This window comes from Onychomys torridus, chromosome 2, assembly GCF_903995425.1.
Source record: "Onychomys torridus chromosome 2, mOncTor1.1, whole genome shotgun sequence".
Classification (NCBI taxonomy): domain Eukaryota; kingdom Metazoa; phylum Chordata; class Mammalia; order Rodentia; family Cricetidae; genus Onychomys; species Onychomys torridus.
In genome coordinates this window covers 42,066,070-42,071,201 of record NC_050444.1, presented here as the reverse complement: position 1 = coordinate 42,071,201, position 5,132 = coordinate 42,066,070, and the positions used below count along the sequence as shown (strand labels likewise).

General features: G+C 36.7%; 1 long non-coding RNA gene across 1 annotated transcript; it reads left to right on the top strand.

Annotated features, from left to right (window-relative positions):
- The first annotated feature begins 2,849 nt into the window (after positions 1-2,849).
- LOC118577520 lies at positions 2,850-4,436 on the top strand. Its single transcript, XR_004944206.1, has 3 exons — positions 2,850-2,907; positions 3,416-3,486; positions 4,389-4,436. It is a non-coding gene; the product is annotated as an uncharacterized LOC118577520 (long non-coding RNA).
- Positions 4,437-5,132: the final 696 nt, after the last annotated feature.

Here is a 5,132-nt window from a genome sequence, read left to right as displayed (position 1 = left end):
TTGAACATCTCATCCTTTAAATCCAGCATGTATGTGCCAGTGAATAAAGGCAACGAACAGGTAATGAGCAATCCGTCAGTCTTTAGAGCTAGCATAAAGAGATTTAGTCATGCCCCACCCCTCCATCCACAAAGGAATATCACCTCAAAGTGCTTTCTCTGTCTCATGAGGGGTGGTGACTTTAGGGAAATCAGATTATTTAATTTAAAATTTAAAATTAACATGTAAAGAAAGTGAATTGTTTTAAAAACAAATTGTTCTTGTTGCATCTAATGTATAAATATAGTTTAATGGGAAACTGTGTTTACATCACAGTGTGGCAAGGGCTGCTCCATCTGTGAATCAATGTGTATTTAATATTGGAGTCAGATATACCTCATTATGAACTACACATTTGAGATTTCCCTTGATCTGTGGCCCAATAAATGGATGCACTTCTGCAGATGACCTAATTCTTTCTCTTTTATTCATTTAATATCTGCAGTCCTGAGAGTTAAAGACATAGTCCAGCAGGATTCCAGTTTTTCTTGAATGACACAATAAGATTTAGACAGAGGATTGATAACCCTGTACACTCAGACATTCTTGGGAGGAGATGTCAAGTCAGATTAAATCTGAAATGCAACCCAACAGAAATGGAAGGGAAAAAAACCCTTATGTTAACCTCCTTCAAGCTTCATGGGTTCTTTTAGTTTTCTAGCAACTGTGTGCATGATATATTTTTCATACAGCCATGTATGTTGAGCATGTAAGCAGTAAAGAAAGAATGACTAGGGATAGTGCTTCAAATATAGCTTACTGGGAAATTACTTTATATTTTGAGGAATAGTTTTAGTCCTAGTTGAAAGAGTAAAGCAGTTTTGTCTAAACACTGTATATCAGACACACTTGCTCATGTGCCATTTCTGCCATTTCTTAGGTTATACACCAAGTTCTTAATCTGAATATATATCAGAATCTGCCTCATTGACATTATTAGAAAACAAAAGTGAGACAATTCTAACAGTGTGTTGTGTTTCTGTATGGTGCATTTTATGCAAATTCCTTGTGAGTATTCATAACATGGTGAATAGCACTTACCTTGTAAACATTCAATCATTGTCAATGATGTCCTAGGTACAGTGTTATAAAAATAAGAAGAGATTTTACAACACTCCAAAGCTTCTGAATTCAGATATCCTCTACTACTTAGAAGGCATTATCATGTTAGTAACTGGTCTTCAGCAGGTAAAGAATAATGGACATGACAGGGACACCAAGCATTAACACCATTACAATTAAGCAATTTAGAGCTTTACAATCAAAACCCAGAAGAGTCTAGCATTCAAGGAAAGAGCCTATTTTCTAGGTGCTAGCTTCTCAAGGCTGCTGGTCCAAACAAGGTCACTGTCCAGAATAATGAGAGCAGTTGGGAACTGCATCCAATCTCGGTTGCCTAAAGGTCAACAGCTATCTGATCTAACTGTGCTGGATTTCCAACTGGGAGTGAAAACAGATTTTTCCATCACATCCCAAACCAAAGGGCATGTCTGAATCATGGAAAATGTAGATGACACAGTTGCTTTAATCCACAACTATGTGTGTCTCAATTTTCTATAAATGAACTCATCAAAATGTCCTGTAATGGAAAGACTGAAATATAAGGGTCATGAGAAAGAGGGGGAAGATGAGCAGGACATGGATTTCCTTTTGGAATGATAAGGAAACTATAAAAATGAGAGGTTTTTCTTGAAAAATAGGTCCAAGTACTGTCTTTCTAATATAGAGACTAAATCTACCAGTCAAAAATCTTTCAGGTCTGGAGAGATGGCTCAGAGGTTAAGAGCACTGGCTGCTCTTCCAAAGAACCAAGTTCCAATCTCTAGCACCCACATGGCAGCTTACAACTGTCTATAAGTCCAGTTCCAGGGGATCTGGTATTCTCATACAGACATACATGCAGGCAAAACCTCAATGTACACAATAAACAAACAAATAAATCTTTTTTTAAGCTGATAGGTAAAATAATCTAACAAAAACTTAAAAGAAAAAAGAAAGAATCTTTTACTCTTGGAAATTAATGAAACATGAGTTATATACTTTAGCACTATGTAATTTGACCTATTTTTTCTACATATTCATTAAAGTAATCTTACATTATGATCAGGCCAAGAGATTAAAATCACTAATGATGAGTGTTCTTTCATATTCTTGGCAGATCACATGCTGATCTAGCAGTCATGTATGTTTTCTGATTTCCCAGGCATTGATTAACAAACATCACTTTATGATAAGCTCTCCAATTGTTTCATGACAGAAATTATACACATTAGAAAATAATCACTATTAGATATAATGCTGAACTTGGGCAAGATATCTATATTAAATATTTCAGCCACATCACACAGTTTTCTGTGCTTGGTGAAATATTGAAAATAAGTATCCAAGTATCAGGTGCCTTGCTCTTTTCAATTTATTTGAGAGATATTAAATATGTTACAATTAATTATGTAAGCTATATTAAAACATTCCATTTATAGGCCTCAAACTACAGGGGTCTCCATAGCAGCCCTAAGTAATTTTATTTTGCAGCATGAGGAGCATTGTTAATGTTAAAAAAAAATTAGAAAATATACCCTCTTTGATCTTTGTTCCTTATTGAAAGGCAGAATTCAGATAGCAGGAATACATTTTTATTCAAATAATTGATGCCTCCTACAGGAGGCTATGATTAAATAGAATATGCTAGTTGTAATAGGACAATAAATGAACTGGAAATCTCTTTTCTGCTCACTTCCTTCTACCATCTCTAAGCTGTTTGCCTTGGGATTTAGACATCGAACAAACAAGTTGCTGACCCTAGAAATGAACAGTCACACTAGTTTTTTGGTAATTCCAGCATTGAAATGGAACATGTGACAAAGACAGGTACGTATGTCAGGGTAGGCATTTTGTATAGCTTATTTTAATTGATAGTTCAGCATTGGGCCTTTGCACAGATGTCTAAAAGTGAAAGGAGTTATTGGGTGCATGGAAATTCTGTAACTGGAGATGTAGAAAGAAGAATGGCTTACTCTGATATGACAGCTCTTCCTAAGGGTCTCTCATTGTTTGAAATCATTCTTCGTATGTCTTCCTTTATTTAGAAATTATTTATTAATAGAACATCACCAGCAAATGCAGTGATTAGCAATAGAGTTTTGTTTATGTTCACATTGTTCTTTAGTAGAGGCTATAGTTTTCCGGTAAGATCTTGTTGCTAGGCATTTGGAACCCCAAAGCAGAAATATCAAGAGATTTTTTTTTTCCTTTTCTTTTTCAAATAAGCTTCTGCAAGTTACTGAATATGCTAGTGAGAATGCTTCTAAACAATAAGAGTGAAAAATAATCAGATGACTGTGGTATATCTTTCTCAAACTCTATCGTATTTTGCTAGGTGAGTGCAGCAGCCTCTCCCTACTCAGCAGGAACAGACCATGTGAGGACACAGTGGGAAGGCATCCATCTGTAAGTAAAGAGAGAGGGCTCATGTGAAATCAGACCCACTAGCACCTGGATCGTTTATCATGGCAGCTCCAACAAAGTATGAAGAAAGAAACATAGTGAGGTTTTTTTTTTTTGTTTGTTTGTTTGTTTGTTTTTGTTTTTGCAATCATAAATTGCAATAAAATTCATGTCCTCTTAGACTCTAAATTCCAAAGTAGAAAATAAATGATATATACACAATGAAAAAATAGAAAATCATTTATTGTATGGGAAAGTGATACATGGTATGTAAAAGTTAAGTAGAGTTAGAGGCTCTGCAAGCCTTCAAACAGAGGGTAAGAGGTTTCAGTAGGACAGTGGGGAAATCATCCTTAAGTTAAGTGCCTGTGACTGAGTACTGGAGAAGGTGTGGAAATCCGTCAGAAGTATAAAGGGAAAGTATCTCAGACAGAAGAAGCCTTCAAAGGCTTTTTCAAGGGATAAACTTAGATTTCTGAGTACAAAGTGACAAGCCAAGGACAGCGTGGAATTTAAAGCAATGTCAGAAGAGACCAAAGCAGAACAGATACCCTGCCATCCTGGAAAAGTCTTGGAAACCAAGATAAGATCTTGAAATGGGCCTGGCAATGGTGGCACATGCCTTTAATCCCAGCGCTCAGGAGTCAGAGCCAGACAAATCTCTGTGAGTTCCAGGCTGCTCTACAGAGCCAGATCCAGGACAGGCACCAGAACTACACAGAGAAACCCTGTCTCGAAAAAAAAACAAACCAACAAACAAAAAAAGATCTTGAAATGGTAAAGTTCCCATGTATGTCCTCTGTCATGGATGTTTCTTTATCAGTATCTGTGTGGCCTGTGCATTTTCAGTATCTGAAAACCAATACCTATCTGCTCCAAGTTTCTTTCTTTCTTTTTTTTTTTAGTGGAGCTAAAGTTCCTTGAATGATATTCCATGTATCATCTAGATTCCACTCTCAGTTTTGTAAGTTTTTCACTAACACCATCTTCTCTATCAAATACAATGATAAATGACTTTCTTATGTTGAAAAAATTGTTGTGTTTCCTTAACCCATCTGCTCCCTATTCAGTGCTGTAGGAAAAAAAATAAATAAAGGATCATATTCTAAAAGAAGTCTAGCTCTGGGATTGCTTGAGGAAGAACACAGAATAAGGAAGGCTAAATACAGGCTGCTAAGTCCCAAGGGGGAGCTGGCAGGCTGAAGGTGAACCACAGTTCTATTTATGGTACAAATGAGGAGTGGGACAGACAATCCAGCAAGAGAAAGAACAACTGAATAAATAGATATAAAAGTAATAAAAGTTTGTTAGGGTCTGTTTTTTGAACAACCATATGTTCATGGAAGTTTCAACCCATTCAAAGCATTCCAACAGATCCCATGGTAAATGGTATTAAACACAACTGGATTTAAATTCTTAAATAGGACTGTAAGAGGGACACATGAATCACTCTGGGAAGGGGAAAAAGATGAGATCTCCATGAGTAAACTGGAGGTGAGAAAGGGCAATGGAGGGTAGGGGGTGGGAGGTGACAATATAAAGGAATGGGATGGTTGAGCTGGAACAGGGACAAAGTAGGAGAGCAATGAAAGAGATAGAGGGAGACATCATGGGGATAGGGAGAAAGCTGGTGCTAGGAAAGTTGCTAG